The sequence below is a fragment of the Myodes glareolus genome, chromosome 16 (assembly GCF_982192425.1).
Source record: "Myodes glareolus chromosome 16, mMyoGla1.1, whole genome shotgun sequence".
NCBI classification, from domain to species: domain Eukaryota; kingdom Metazoa; phylum Chordata; class Mammalia; order Rodentia; family Cricetidae; genus Myodes; species Myodes glareolus.
Genome location: NC_142041.1, coordinates 17633896 through 17651328, shown reverse-complemented (window position 1 = coordinate 17651328; position 17433 = coordinate 17633896).

Here is a 17433-nt window from a genome sequence, read left to right as displayed (position 1 = left end):
CTCTCTTTGCAGCTGCTTTCTGCAGCTTGCTCTTGTTCTGGGGGCTCCCTATGCCTGCTAAACAGCTGTCAACCTCCGGCCCCTCACTCTGAGGATTCCTTCTCGGTCTTGCACGTGGCTCTCCAATCTCCAGGGTAATAGCTTCGTTTTCATTTGTGTATCCTCTTGTGCTGTGTTGCCCTGCCTCCTGCTTTCTGGGAATGGATGTCTGAATGGCACAGTCACAGAGAACCCCAGTCTCTGATAATGTCTTCGGTCTATTTCATGCATAATTGATGTCCTAACTGGGAATCGGATTCTAGACTGAAAATATCTTTTTATTCAAGATTTGCAAGAAACTGACTCATTGGTTTCAGGCTTCCTCTAATGCTGTCGAGAAATCTAAAATCAATCTTTGTCGACACCCCTCCCAAGCTGCCAACTCCACTTCCACACTTACAGAATTTAATCTTTGTCCCCAAGGTTTCAGAATCCACAAAATTTTATCAGTTGGAGACATTACTGGAAGCCATTCACACTCTTAGATAAGAGGGTTTTTTTTTTTTTTGAGACAAAATCTCACATATCCCAGGCTGTCCTAGAACTCACAATCCTGTTTCCTCTATTTCCCAAATACTAGGATGATAGGCATACATGTTCATTGTTGCCTCTATCTCTCAAATACTAGGATTATAGGCATACATGTTCATGCCTGGCTATCTGACAGGGTTCTTTTCAAAATAATTTTTGAAATTTATTTTCAAAATGATTTTTCTTTATTCTTGAGAATTTTAAATATATGTACAATGAAATAAACGATGTCCATTCCTCCTCAGCTCCCTCTTTCCAAGTTCATGTCTCTACCTCCTCCTGCTGCTCTGGCTCCTCCTTCTCCTTCTTCCTTCTCTTCCTTCCCCTTTTTATCTGCCACTAAGTCCACTTACTGCTGTCCATATGTACATGGGTTTAGATCCATTCACTGAGGTATAGGAAACTGACTAATGGTCACACCCTAGAAAAGAAAAGGATAATTCATTCATTCATATTCTCTCTTTCTCTTTCTCTCTCTCTCTCTCTCTCTCTCTCTCTCTCTCTCTCTCTCTCTCTCTCTCTGCCAGATTGAATTCTTGAAGACATTTTAATGGAGGATCTATTTACAAAGATCTTGATGGAAAAAACCCAGGAATATGGATGCACTATGAATCTAGTAAGTAAAGGAAACCAGTGTCTCCTTTGACCTGAAAGGACAGAGGGAAGAAAGACCTGTATCAGATGGGGTAGGGGTGGGCGATGTACTAGGACCGGTAGCAGAAGCATTAGTCACTGCCAGGACTGTATGGTCTTATCATCGCCTTTGCTATCTGGTTGTGGTGAGCCTAAAACCTTATTTATGACCTCATTCACTCACGGGGTCTTCCCCTATGGATGCTTGGTACTTTTTGGCTGTTTTTTGGTCCCTGGTTTATCATACTCTTCTGCCTATAGTCTCATAGTGAATGTGTTCCTTTGTTCTGAGGCAAGATATTGATGCAGGAAGGAGATTGGCTGTCAGAAGAACTTTGTGGCTGGAACTTAGCTGTGTGCAGAAAATGACCCAGCATCCTAGCCAGAAAAAGCTATGGCTTCTGGCCCACTCCTCCAGGGCACTGTGCAGGTTTCAGGTTGACAGGAAATAAAGAGAAGTAGATTTGTATCTGGATGACTTGTAGGGCTAACCCTTCCAAAGAGTCACAAATGAGTAGTCTGTGAAAGGAACAGGACCCACAGGACACAGGGGACAAGATGGGTCCTGACTTGGCTCCCACTGGCCTCAGTAGTAACAACTTCACATGAGCAAAGGAAGCTGTGTCTTGACAAGAAAGCAGAAGATGGTCACTGCAGGCAGACCCCGACCTGAGGGAACATTGTCTCACCAGCAGGGAAGGAGTGAGTGGAACCTTCTCCTCTTATTCCCTGGGCAGACATTTTTGTCAAATAGATAAACTTCAAAGTCACATAAAGCACCCCAGGTCCTCATTTAAAATTCAAATACAACAAATTTCCAGGTAACCCATGCCTCACAAGGCATCATGTCCCTCAGAAAGTGGGATCTGTAGTAATGATCCTCTAGTTGAACCAGAATAACTTAGCAACTATGAGTTTTTGAAGCTAAGAACAGGAAAAAAAAAAAAAAGGTAGCCGACTTAGCAAACACAAGGATTGTAAACAATGAGTCAGCAGCAGGAAAAACTAAGACATCAGAATTTTGATGTCAACATCTCCGTCCAGCTAAGTCAACCACTGTACCTCCCTAGTGTGCCCTTTGTTCTGAATCAAGATTTATTTACCATCAAAGGATTCTACATCTGAGGCCAACAGAATCCTGGTAGCAACTTTGATGGCACTTCTCTGCCCTGATTAGAAATGGCTAACCGGAAGTCCTCACTGAATTTAATCTCTCTGATACACTGAGCAGAAAGTAGAATGAAAGATTGTTTTGACAAGCTGGCAGTTAGAAATACAGGCTTCCTGGATTCCAAAGGGGGCTGCAAAGCACAAAGTTTGAAACAGAAGACTCGCAGAGCAAAGGAGCCTCGAGCACCCCACCAGATCCAATTCTCAGAGCTGAAATACACGTGCTTGTTTTTCAGAAACGTTTTCAAGTTTTTGTGTTTGGTTTCAAAGCTTGGGTTCTGTTCATATTGCTGAGCATCCTACCAATGCAGGAGCGACGGCTCTAAAGTTCAGAGCACTGGCTACTCTTTCAGAGGACCCAGGTTCACATTCCCAGCACCCACAGGGTGGCTCACAACTGTCTCTAACTTCAGGTCCAGGGGATCTGGTGCTTATTTCTGGCCTCTACAGGAATATCATGCAAATAGTGCATGGATATACACACAGGCAAAACACCCATACACGTAAAATAACATTTTTATAAAAATCTTACCAATAATACAGAGAAAAAAAATGTTTTACAACTATCCTTTAGTGGTTCAGTGCAAATTTTAAAAGAAAGAATGATTTTTAAAATAACTCCTGAAATATTTTATCAGTGGTGACTTTAAAGACCTGTTGTATACATCGTAGTTTGACTGATAGTTTCCATTTTGTCTAAATACTAGGAAACTATTGTGAGATTGCTCTGAATGATTTCAATCCCAACGAAAAAGTAGTGCTTTATGGCTTCTGTAGCATCGATATATCCAGTCTAAATTCTACAGATATTTTAAATGAAGAATCAAGATGTTTAGAATCCTACACATTTTAAGGCCCTTCGCAGCCTACAGTTGCAATGTCAGCAGCTCCCATCTTGCTTTAGAAGAAAGACAAAACAAGCAGAAAAGAACGGAAGTCAGGACCAGGGCCCAGTTTGGAGTCAGCCATGGGTGTTTGGGGGAGCCCTCACACATCTCCAGTCTTCGCTCGGTCTAGAAATGCCTGCGCTGAGATCAGACCTGTTGGGATCCCTTCGTTACTTCTCCTGCCTTTGAGAGGCTGTAACTTGGAACGGAAGAATCCTGAAGTGACTGGAGGGAAATGATCTGAGATGCTGTACGTGTGATGCAGAGGTGAAGTCATGAAAACACACAGGAAATGCAGGCATGCTTAAACTATGTTGCCTCTCCTTGATTTTTTTTTTTTGCCCAATCTGTAGTACAATCGTAGTGATGAATTAAAGTTCAACAAAATATGCAGAGTAAGTGGGGCATTTACCAACGAGACTAGAAATAGTTAGAACAAAAACATGGATGTTTCCCAGATGCCGTGGACCGGGAGTTAATGTCAGGAACCTTCAACTGCCTAGGAAGCACTTGGACAGGGCATCTTCAGGTGCAATTTAAATGCCATGACTCAGGAAGCTTAGCTATACAAAGGAGACATGCTTAATGATAATTAGTCTCACCAGCAATTTCTCCAATTACCGAGTCATAAATTAATTAAACAGGAAATCTCACAGAACACAAGACAGAAAGTGTAAAGAGACTTCTTGCTTTTTTTTTTATTCCATTTCTTCCTTTGGTATCTGTTTTTCCATGCATGAATAATTTTAACAAAAAATATTTCAACATATCGCCCTCCGAAAATAGGAAGCAACACAAATGTGTTGTCAAAGCAATCTTTTGGGGTTTTTTTCTTTTTTAATTGTATGATTTGAATTTTTCTTTGATTGAATTTTTCTTTCTCTTTCTTTCTTTCTTTCTTTCTTTCTTTCTTTCTTTCTTTCTTTCTTTTGTTTCTCAAGACAGGGTTTCTCTTTGGCGCCTCTCTTGAAACTAGCTCTTGTAGATCAGGCTGGCCTCAAACTGCCTGCCTCTGCCTCCTGAGTACTGGGATTAAAGGCATGCACCACCACCAACTGGCACTGGTTGAATTTTTCAATTCTAGAACATCAGCTTTAAATTCCACATTCTTGGTATATTTCCCCATATTTTGTTAAATAATACATGTCCATTCGTTCCTCTTGAATTCCAGATGAGGCCTGTGAGTCCTTTAAATACATATATGAAGAAATCACAAAATTATATCTATTGAGAACGCTGTGTTTGGGGGAAGAGTTTTGTCATCAGAGACTTAAGACATATAAGAACTTCAAGACCCTGACTAGTTCCTCCAGATGAAAGAAAACAGAGTTGTAGTTGTTTGAGTAATATAGTATGTCATATCCAAAAGAAATATCTGAGGAAAATTAAACCTGGTGGGTCACATAGACCATTTGTACCCACCAAGAGAAGATCTACAAAGCCTTAGAAAGAAAGCTAAAGCTAAATCTGTAGGAAATGCAAAGGTATAAAACACAGAAGAATAACTCTCATAAGACAGAGGCATCATGAAGCAATAACTTTGGGGCTGAGACTGTAGTTCATTGGTAGAGCACTTGTCGAGTCAACACAAAGCCCTGATTCCGAGCACCTCATAAGCCAGGCATTATGACACATATCTGTAAGCCCAGCACTCGGGATGTGGAGACAGGAAGGTTTAGGCTAGCCTGTGCTACATGAGAACCTGACTCAAAAAGGAGGGCAGGGTGTGGAGCTAATTTCAAATCTCTACCATGTCACTATCTAGACTCAATCTAGAACAAGCTATTGAATCCTCTAAGACTCATCTTCTCAATTGATAAAAGGATTTCACTAATACTTCACAGGATGTAAGGAGTATTATCGAACTACATGAATAGAGTAAACACTATGATCTGGCCCTTGTATAACCATTTAGAGTACATAAAGAAAGACTTAGATTTTACTTCTAAGTTGATTTCTAATCTATTAAAGTAAGTAAGATGTGTTCAAGGCCAATCATTGCTTCACATGTAACTCGGAGGTAGAGCATATGCTTAGACTACGTTTGACTCTGGGTTCAATCCCCAGAACTAAATACATACAAAGCAGTAATATGAAAACTGAGCTGTACAAATAAAGACCCTGTGGAAGGACATGAAACAGTCGCACACTGAAAGGAGGTACCTGGGAAGGCCCTTCGTTAAAATATCTGATAATTTGTGGGGGGGAAATAAGTTAAATTCTACGTGCATAGTTAGAAAGCAGGCTTCATATCCTGCAAAGCAAGCATTATTTAAGTCATTTTGTCAATGGAGAAGAATAGAAAACCTTCCTTAAAAATGTCTAATTTATGAAAAAGTAAGTTGTTGGAGGGAGGGGACCACTTGTTCTTCCCGGCCATCTGGCGAGCTTACACCAAAAATAATCACACAGAAACTATATTAATTAAAACACTGCTTGCCCCATTAGCTCTAGTTTCTTAATGGCTAACTCTTATATTAATTTAACCCATTTCTATTAATCTGTATATTGCCACGTGGCAGAGGCTTACCGGCAAAGATTCGGCATGTCTGTCTCCAGTGGTGGCGGCTTCATGGAGTCCCCCAGTCTCTGCCTTCTTCCTCCCAGAATGTTGTTCTGTCTTTCCCGCCTGCCTAAGTTCTGCCGTATCAACAAGCCAAGGCAGTTTCTTTATTCATTAATGGTGATCACAGCACACAGAGGGGCCTTCCACATCAGTAAGTTAGAATAATTCTAGGCACTTCTTGTGCTGTCAAAGGAGAGGAAAAGTCTGCCACAGGTCCTCACTGTGCCCTTATGTTAAGGTGTCTCACCCGTGGTTAGGAGAACTAAACCCCCAAGCTGGGCTCCACATCCACCCTCGTCCTTGCTTCTCCATTATTTGTGGTAAGTATGCCTTCCCTAGACCTGACGCTGGTGTGGGAGAATTGTTTGTATTCTGTCAATCATATTTTCATAAAACGCTGATTGACCAGGCAGGCAGTATAGGCGGGAAAGCCAGACAGGAAGTAGGGGTGGAGCAAAGAGACTGGGAGTATTCTGGGAAGCAGGAAGCTTCCAGTTCTGCCCAGACCACTGGAGAGGAAAGATGTAAGCTGCCCCGCTGGAAAAGGTACTGAGTCATGTGGTAACGTAGAAAAGGATAATGGGGTAACATAAGTTATAAGAGCTAATAAGTAGCCTGACCTAATGGGCCAAACAGTTTATAATCTTATGGAGTCCTGTGTGTGATTTTCTCTTTGGAGCATGCCAGCTGTGGGGTACCGGGCGGGATAGAAACCCCAACAAGCCGGCCCTTCATGTTACATGATGCTACTTCTTTTCCATGAAGGTTACTGTACCACCAATCATCACTATAGGTCTTTTTTCTTCCATTTTCCCAACACTCAGTGTGGGACCAAAAGCCACGTTCTTTTCCATAAGACAAACAAGCGATAAAAGTTCAGATCCACAGATTGCAATTTCCCTGGTGCTCCCATAACCCGCTGAGGAACACCCTGCATGTTTATCTCAATGAAACCAAGGAGCTACCTTTACCGAACACCAAGGACTGTACGCGTGCTGCCCCCATGCTAATCCTGCTCACAGCTGGTGTCAGCAGGTGTGTTTCAGAGGACAGGAAACAGGTTGATCGAGGAAGGAGCCATGCACCCAGGTGCTGCCATAACAGGACTCTGAATGTTCTCTAACTGGATGCCTGGGAGCCCGGGAGCCCTTCATAGGCAGGACCCCAGCAGGGTTCCCAAGGGATCCATGCCTCCCTCGGGTTAGATCAGAGGCTTTCAAACTTCAGAACATTCTCTTGTTAAAATGTTATGGTAATACACAAAAGCGAGGCACAAATTCTCCACCCACCAGGATCACCTTCTCCAGGCTCTCACAGAGATGAGGCGGGCCACAGGGCTGGGGTGGACTTCTGCCTGCTTGTCTGCTTTGTAGGAAGAGGGTTTGAGTCCTCTATTTTATACTATTACAATGGAACGCCACGGACTGGGTACTTTTAAAAACTTCATTTATTTATTTTATTTTTTGAGATGGGGCACGTCACTACAGTGCTCAGTCTGACCTCAAACTCACTGTAGATCCAGAGCTGACTTTGGACTCCTGATTGTGCTGCCTCATCCTCCCCGGAGATGGGATTCCAGTTGTGAAGCACCACGCCCAGCTTCAGGCTGAGAGATTTATAATAAACAAGAACACACGTGGCTCGGAGAACTAGAAGCCAAGAGGTCCAGGGTCATGGGGTCAGTCTCCAGCAGTCTTCTTAGTGGATCAGAGAAGGAGTGGGAAGTGGGAGAGGAGGAGAGAGGGAAAGAAGAGAGGGAGGGCAGGAGAAACAGTGAGGGCAAACAGCTTGACTTTTGGAGGCTAATGCAATAGGGCCTCGTGTCACCTAGACTAGCCTCAAACTTGTTAAGAAGCCAAGCTTGCCCTTGAGCTGTTTCTCTTCTTGCCTCTATTTGCCCACAGGTATGGAGATGGGAGGTTGACTTCAAGCATCTCCCTTGATTGCTCTGCCATGTTACTTTTCAGGCAGGGTCTTTCATTAGCCTGGGGCTCGTCATAGCTTGGGCTAAACTAGCTGACCAGGAAGCCCCAGGATCCTCCCATCTCTGCCTCCCCAACACTGGGATGGCAGGCACATACCACCATCCCTGACTCTTTACATCATTGCTGAGGATCCACCATGCATGATCAGGCCCTCATGCGTGTGCAGCGAGCGCTTTACCAACTGAGAGCTTTCCCAGACCCCACATGTATCCGTTTTACAAGTATCTGTCCCTGTAATAATCTTTCCTGACTGCCCCCCCATGACTTAAGAACTTCCTAGTAGGCTTTTAAATGTATCATCCACAGATATTTTTCTGGAAAAAAAATATTAGATGTGTATTTCTATATAGTTTTTTTTTAATACCAAAGGTAACATGAGACAGAAAAGAAGCAAAATAATGGGTGAGGGTACTCACTGTTACAACCCACTCCACTCTCTGATAATCAGAGAAATTGAAGCTGAAGGGTGATTTTTAAAACTGCCTCAGCAATTGTATAAAATTCAAATCACTGTGGAGTGGGGGAAAAAAGAATATATGACCCATAGAGAAAAGACAGAAAATATAGAGAAAGGAAAAAGACAGTGCAGAAAATCCCAGAAAGACTTAAATGAATTCAGTCACCACCATCTCTAGTGAATAAAACTCTCCCTGGTATGTCAGGAAACATAGTTCAGCTATATTCCATTTCTACAAAATTCATAATAAAAAACAGCAAAACATTCTGAAAAGATAAGTCAAACTGATCCCAGCACTGGGCTACAGAGCAAGAGTATGCCACAAAATAGATTTCTGAAAATCGGGAGGGAGCTTGAGTAAAGGGGCTCACCACACGAGCTTGACAACCTGATTTCAGAGCCTCAGAACTCTCCCAAAGATCTATACTCATGGGCTAGCCTGGCCTACACAGAACCAAAGAGACCTTGACTCCAAAGAAAAGCCAGGATCCACAGTCACTTGCACTCACATATAAAAACAGGCACAGATTCTCATATGCTCACATGTCACATACATATACAAACATACATGCACATATACACACATACACACACATTTCACCCCCCCCATTTTTAAAAAGATATAGTCAAAAATATCAGAGCAATACTAGCAAAATGAAAATATTGTCACATTATATGGTCACATGAATATGAAGTAAAAGCAAAACCCTAAATTGAGCCTAATAAGACAATTCATATTCACGAAAGATATTTCAAAACTAATGAATAATATTCATGAATGTATATCCATTTTAATGAAATAAAGGAGGAAAGCAGACACCGCCATTAGCAAGGCATTGAAAAGTGCTTGCTTTGCTTTGACCAAACAACTGAAATCCTCCAGCAAGACGTGGCTGTTCATTGCGACACCTCTGCAGTAATGGAAGTACTTCAGACACTGCACGGATGGGAGTTGCTGAACAACGCTCATGCCAGCTAAAGGGGTGGCCTAGAACAAGCCAGATCTGAGAGTTCGGAGAGAAATCGAGACCAGATGTTGGAAAGCCCGAAAGCATCACGTGATGTAATAAATATCTGTGTTGATCTGAAGCATATGTTGCACCCTGCAGAGTAACATCCAAGGGCATGGCTATCACGCCCAGCTCCTTCAACAGGCCTCGCCCTGCTTGGAGAGATGAAGTGTAGGGTTACATCAGTGGATCTAGAGCATAATAGGACTTACGCTCTCTAGTGTATTCTTCCACGTGTCTTGTGTAGGAGAAATGTGTAATGATTTCCCATTATCACATAGGGAAGTATCTAAAATCAGCGGTCAGCGCTGTTATGGCAGGGCACAGCTCTGTGAGGAATGTGCATGTATTTTCCTGAGGACAAACCATTGCCTCCTACCTGCTGGTGATGGCAGGTCACCTTGGAGAAGGCTGCTGTAGTAAGCCCTTCAAGTTGGTATTGCTTATCAGCAGGGTAGGCAATCAGCTTAACAGACAAATCAGTCTGAGAAAATCTGTGCTGCTGGGACCACACATAACCTTCCTTCATTAAATCAGAGGGAAATTTTGTCCAAGAATTCTCATCTTCAGAGTACTATTTGCAAGCTGCTCTTGTAGGAGGCTGCTTGTTGGTTCCCAACTGCTCAGCCCCGAAATAACCACACAGAAACTGTATTAATTAAATCACTGCTTGCCCCATTAGCTCTAGCTTCTAAATGCTAACTCCTAGGTATTAATTTAACCCATTTCTATTAATCCGTGTATTGCCACATGGCTGGGGTTTACCAGGTAAAGTTCTGGCATCTATCTCCAACGGGGCTACACGGCTTCTAACTCTGACTCCACCTCCTTTCTCCCAGCATTCAGTTTACTTTTCCCCACCTACCTCTATTCCTTTGCCCTATCACAGGCCAAGACAGTTTCTTTATTAACCAATGGTACTCACAGCATACCGAGCGGATCCACATCACCAGACTCAATCCTGGCAGATGCTGAACTTGAGGAAACCTTTGCTCACAGGAGTGTGAGTAGTCGTTTTGGGGACCTGGGGAGCATCACTGATGGGATCTCTTACGGGTCTGTGAGCATGAGGGATATGGAGGGAAAATAGTTACTGTGCTGCCTGCTCTTATGTGAACTTGATCCAAGCAAAAGTCAGCAGAGAGGAAGGAACCTCAGCTGAGAAAACGCCTCCATAACATCAGGCTGTAGGCAAACCTGTAGAACATTTTCTTAATTAGTGACTAATGGGGGAGAGCCCACTGAGGGTAAGGACAACTCCAGGCTGCTGGGACTGCATTCTGTAAGAAAGCAGGCTGAGCAAGTCATGGGAGGCAAGTCAGTAAGCAGTATCCTCCATGGCCTCTGCATCAGCTCCTGCCTCCAGGCTCCTGCCCTGCTTGAGTTCCTGTCCTTGACTTCCTTCATTGATAAACAGCAATGTGGATGTATAAAACAAATAAACCTTGTCCTCCACAACTTGATTTTTAGCCATGGTGTTTTATCTTAGCAGTAGAAACCCTAACTAGGACAGTCACTGTGGTGCCCTGGGTCACTAATATGGAACGACATTTGTAGAAAAGTTGCTGAATCCGGTAAGGAATAAATATTTTGTGTGTGCTCTCTCTCTCTCTCTCTCTCTCTCACACACACACACACACACACACACACACACACAAACATACCACCACCACCACCACCACCACCATCACCACCACCCTCACCACCATCACCACATCTCATTACCAATAATTAGACCCCCTGGAATCTAGGTAGCAAGGAAACCTCAGTGAGCTGTGGGAAGAGCCTAGATTCCTAGGCTAATAACAACAAAGAGGACAAGATAACACACTGGACAGCAAGGAGGGGATAGAAATCAACAGCATAGAGATGCGTGAAGAATGAAAGTATATCATTTTATTATGATAACAGGATTACACCAGATGGACTACTTAAACGATGTAGCACTGAGGTTGGCAAGATGGCTCAGTGACTAAAGGAGCCTACCTCCAATCCTAAGGATTGGAGTTTAATCCCCAGAGCCCACGGGGTGAAAAGAGAGAATCGACTCCCAAAAGTTGTTCTTTTCACCTCCACAGGTGCAGTGTGACATGAGAACATGTACGTGTAGCATGCGCACACACGTTACACAAATGTAGTAAAATATGTAGCTTTGATGGAAGATATTTCTACAAATGATTTCCCAATGATCTGTAGGGATGACTGATGTTTGTTCAACTCAACTTAAAGCTTTTTTTGTAGGGTGGTGTTGAAAGGACCCTACTCTCTTCCTCAGTCTCTCTGTATGGACAAACACATTGGATAAGCCAGTAACCAGCGTGGGTGTGGGGAAAAGGGGATCCTCACTTACTGATAGTGGGAGTATAGGCTAGATTCTCACTTTGGAAACCAGGTTCCTAAAGAAAACTAGAAATAAATGAGCTGTATGAGCTGTACATACATCCTGGCATATCCTGGGCATACATATATCCTGTGTATCCTGGGCATACATATACATATACATATATCCTGGGCATACATCCCACAGGTTCCAAATTCTATAGCAAAGACACACATCCATTTTCTTTGAATTTCTATTCACAAAACCTAGGAAATAAAGTCAACCCAGATCCCCATCAAATGAGGCACACATATACAATGGAATATTACTCAGCTGTAAAGAAAACTGCAATTTGCAAAAAATGACTGAAGCTAGAAAATAGTATAGTGAGCGAGGTAACCCAGACTTAGAAGGACAAATACTGTATGCTTTTTCTGGTACATGCATCTATGCCCTGACTCTTCAGTTTTGTGTGCTAACCTTAAAAACCCAAGAAACTAAAAGGGGAATAATGGGGGTGACTTAAAGCAGGGGAGACAGTACCACATATATATGTCTACCAATGGACAGTCCAAGAATCCAGTAGTTGTTGAGCCCATGGGGCTGGTATCTCAGCTGGTCTTCAGTACGTACCCAAATCTAAAAGAAGTAGGTTCTAATGTCAGTGAAGAAATGAAGATGCTAACAAGAGCAAGAAGGCAGAGGAGAGAGAGAGAGAGAGAGAGAGAGAGAGAGAGAGAGAGAGAGAGAGAGAGAGAACAAGTTTCTTTCTTCCATGTCCTTTATGTAGGCTGCCAGCAAAAGGTATGGTCCAGATTAAAAGGGGATCTTCCCATTTCTCAGATCTAAATAATTTAATTAAAGAAAAAAATCTCTCACAGATATGCCCAGCCATTTGAGTTGAAAACTGAAATAAAGACAATAAAGAAAATGCAAAAAGAGGGAATTCTGGAAATGGAAAAGTTGGGTAAATGAACCGGAACTACAGATGCAAGCATGACCATCAGAATACAAGAGATGGAAGAGAGAAACTCATGAGTTGAAGATACAATAGAGAAAATAGACTCGATGGTCGAAAAAATACATTAAATCCAACAAATTCTTAACAGAAAACATCCAGGAAACCTGGGGTGCCATGAAAAGACCAAACCTAAGCATAATAGTGGTAGAAGAAGGAGAAAAATTCCAGCTCAAAGGCACAGAAAATATATTCAACAAAATCATAGAAGAAATCTTTCCCAACCTAAAGAAGGATATCCCTATGAAGGTACAAGAAGCTTGCAGAACACCAAATAGACTGAACCAAAAAAGTCCCCTCACCATATAATAATCAGAACACAAAACATACAGAATAAAAAAAGAATATTAAGAGCTGCAAAAGAAAAAGGTCAAGTAATATTTAAAAGCAAACCTGTCAGAATTACACTCAACTACTCAATGGAAACCATGAAAGCCAGAAGATCCTGGGCAGATGTGCTGCTGACACTAAGAGACCAGGGAAGCAAGTGGAGACTACTATATCCAGTAAAGCCTTTAATCACCATCAATGGAGAAAACAAGATAGCCCATTACAAAACAAGATTTAAACAATGCCTATCCACAAATCCAGCCCTACAGAAAGTACTAGAAGGAAAACTCCAACCCAAGGAAGCTAACTTCACCCACAGAAATATAGGCAACAGATAACCTCCCATCAGCAAACCCCAAAGAAGGGGAACGCACAAACACTACCACTGAAAAATAACAGAAATTAACAATCATTGATCATTAATATCTCTTATTATCAATGGACTTAATTCACCTATAAAAAGACACAGACTAAGAGAATGGATACCAAAGCAAGATCCATTATTCTACTGTATACCAGAAACACACCTCAACCTCAAAAACAGACATTACCTCAGAGTAATGGATTGGGAAAAGATTTTCCAGTCAAATGGACCTAAGAAACAAGTGGGTGTAGCTATTCTAATAGCTAACAAAATTGATTTCCAACTAAAATTAGTCAGAAGAGATGGAGAAGGACATACCATACTCATCACAGGAAAAATTCCATCAAGATGAAGTCTCAATTCTGAACATCTATGCCCCAAATAAAAGAACACCCACATATGTAAAAGAAACATTACTAAAACTTAAATTGCACATCAAACCCTACACACTAATCATTGGAGATTTCAACACCCCATTCTCCCCAATGTACAGGTCAACCAGACAGAAATTTAACAGAGAAATAAGAGAACTAACAGATATCATGACTCAAAAGGACTTAACAGACATCTATAAAACATTTCACTCAAACACAAAAGAATATAACTTTTTAGAACTTCATGGAACCTTCTCTAAAACTGACCACATACTCAGAAACAAAGCAAACCTCAATGGAATAAAAAATTTGGAATAACCCCCTGTAGCTTATCGGATCACCATGGTTTAAAGTTAGAATTCAACAACAACACTAACTGCAGAAAATCTACAAACACATGGAAATTGAACAGTGCTCAGTTGAATCACCCCTAGGTCAAAGAAGAAATAAAGAAAAAAAATTAAAGATTTCCTAGACTTCAACAAAAGTGAAGGCACAATGTACCCAAACCTATGGGACACTCTGAAAGCAGTTTTAAGAGGAAAGTTCATAGCACTAAGTGCCCACACAAAGAAAGTGGAGAAATCTCACACTAGCAACTTAACAGCACACCTGAAAGCTCTAGAACAAAAAGAAGCAGACTCATCCAGGAGGAGCAGATAACAGGAAATAATCAAATTGAGGGCTGAAATCAATAAAATAAAAACAAAGAAAATAATACAAAGAATCAAGGAAATGAAAAGCTGATTCTTTGAGAAAATCAACAAGATAGGCAAACCCTTATCTAAACTAATCAAAAGGCAGAGAGAGAGAACACCCAAATTAACAAAATCAGAAATTAAAAGGCGGATATAACAACAGACAAGGAAGAAATACAGAGAATCATTAGGTCATACTACAAAAACCTGTACTCCATAAAACTGGAAAATGTAAAAGAAATGGACAATATTCTAAATAGGTACCACACACCAAAATTAATCAAGACCAAATAAACAACTTAAATAGACATATAACCCCCAAGGAAATAGAAGCAGTCATCAAAAGTCTACCGTCCAAAAGAAAAAAAGCCCAGGGCCAGGTTGCTTCAGTTCAGAATTGTAGCACGAATAATAAAAACCCAGAAAGTGATATTGGCGTTCAAGCTAAAGATCAGAAAAGCAAGGCAGTCAACCCCTAGAGAGACATTTTACCTCTACCAAATCTTCAGACCAAAGGGGCAAAATCCTATCTCCATGAATCTTCAGACTCCACACTCCAGTGAGTTCCTGTCTCTTCCCCTTTATATTCCTCTCTCTGCCCAGCCATCATATCACTCTGGTCTCCACCTCTACCTGCTTGGGTTAAAAGTGTGTGACTCTAAAACATTGGGGTTAAACGTGTGAATCACCACCACCAAAATCTGTTTCTGAATCGATATTGTGTACCCCGGGGTAACCTTGAACTCACAAAGATCCGTCTGCCTCTGTCTCCCGAGTCCTGGGATTAAAGGTGTGTGCCACCACTCCCTGGCCTGTATGACCAGGCAGTGGATACTTTCCCCTCTGATCTTCAGACAAGTCTTATTTATTAAAGCTCAAACAATATACCACTATATTTCCCCTTTTGCCTAAAATTAAAAAGAAGGCTATAACTAATATAAGAAAAACTATATACAATAAGCTCTATAACTATGTACAATATATACAGGCAATAAATACATCAACAATGCCTAGTCCATTTGCATGTGACAAGTTCAGAGAAAATACTCCATTATCTATCCTTTCTTGGTGAGTCCAAAATCTTGTACCTAATTTATTTTCTATCATAACAAGCTTTCTATGTCTGATAATCAAGGAAAAATAAACTATAACTATCTAGTCTTCAGCTCCCTCACGGACCCAAGAAGGAAATAATATTAACTGAGTAAGCAGAAAGTGCAAGCAAGCAACTTCCAAAAAAGTGTGAGAAATGACAGAAACAGTTGGCTGTCTGGACAGTTACCCAAAGTTCCTCTGCAATGTTAGGGCATCCATCCTTGGCCTACAGACTTAGAATATCCAACAGACTTTTCTGAGAAGCAGGATATTCTCAAACTTTTCTTGACAGTGTTTGACAATCACTCCCTTTTGTGTCCTCCTTGTCCATTTAGGACAACATACTGTCAGCAGTTGAGGCAAGGGCACTTCCTTGCACAGTGGCTTACTTTTGTCACAAAGAAAATAAACTCCATGTGGAGTTTCTTCAGTGCCCATTCTCTTCTCTGAAGTAGATTGGTGCTGCCAGAAGCAGATGCGTCTCAATGTCATAAAAAAGAGTATATGTTATTAAAATTTTAAAATGTCATATTCTGTAGATCTCTAAAGTTTTCGAAGATGGCCTGTCTATATAAAATATATCTTTATTTGACCTTGAAAACATACCTAATGTGACTATAAGTTCAATTGTAATAGGCGATTAACTACTAACATGCAATACTTTATTATCCTGTACAGCTGGTAATAATAGTTTTCAAGGGCTATAAATTTGCATTACATTGTTAAATTAGGTGTATAGGTACAATATCATAAACAAGAGTAGAAATTATGTACAGTATGTTCTAACAAAATTAATCTCAAATTTGTATCAATATACAAAATTTGTATACAATATACAACAGTCCAATGCAAAGTACTTAAAACTAATAGTTGTTTTTTAAAAGTATGTTCAATAAGCTATCTTTTTATCATATCATATCTATATCCTACCTTTTTCCTTTTCAGAATAGATTCAATAATCTACCTTTTAATCCTATCATGTCTGTATCCTCATTTTTTCTTTTCAAAACAAGAACTCTGAATCTAATCTTTGTTAAACTTTTCTTCTGGCTGTAACTAGTAACAACTGACAGCCAAGCCCCTAAACAATGTCAAATATCTGTAACCCAATGAATGACCAAAAATCACCCACCCCACCTCTTGGGAATGTGGGTGTGGTCGTCTTAAATTTACTTCCTGCTGTCTAGGGGGGGTGTGACAATATTATTATGGGATCCAGAAAAGAAAAATGTAAATTAATTGTCAAGTCCTGGGAAAGGTAGCTGTATCATTTGCTGTCCAGTCTCTGTGTAATGGGAAAGTGCAGGGCTTGTCTCAAGTACTGGCTAGAGTTGTCTATTAGGCTGAATCATCTCAGCCAGGCATTTAGAAATTATTCTGAGCAGTTTGTAGTCCATAGCTGATCCTTAACTGGTGTATTTCAGTTTAGTGTTGTTACCATAGTCCTGGAGGGGTTGTCATTGTGGGACCCCATCTTCCTTTTGGAGACTTCAAGCATCGCTATTAGGTGTTCACTGTAGAAAACTGATAGAGAAGAGACTCAAACCCGAAATCATGTACAAGAAGGTAGATGAAACCTTTTTCTAGAATTAGGTAAGCACTCTTTATGACCTTTAATACCATGACAAAAAAAGTTTAATATGTGTGTGTGTGTGTGTGTGTGTGTATGTATAAGTCTTATACCTTAAGAAAAGCTGTCAAATGGTCAATATAAAGCCAAAGGATTATGATATTAGTAGCAATAAAACAGTCCTTAAACTTTTGCTCTTCTGTCCCATATCAGGTGGCCCTTCAACATGGGACAGAGATTTTGGATTTTATATTAACAAGAATGTTTGAGTTAAGAGAATAGAGTCACACTCCAACTCCAATGTGAGCTTTAATCTTTAGCTGGACTGGTACTTAAAGAAGACTGTATTTATATTATATATCTGTAGAGAAAAGCAGAAACAAACA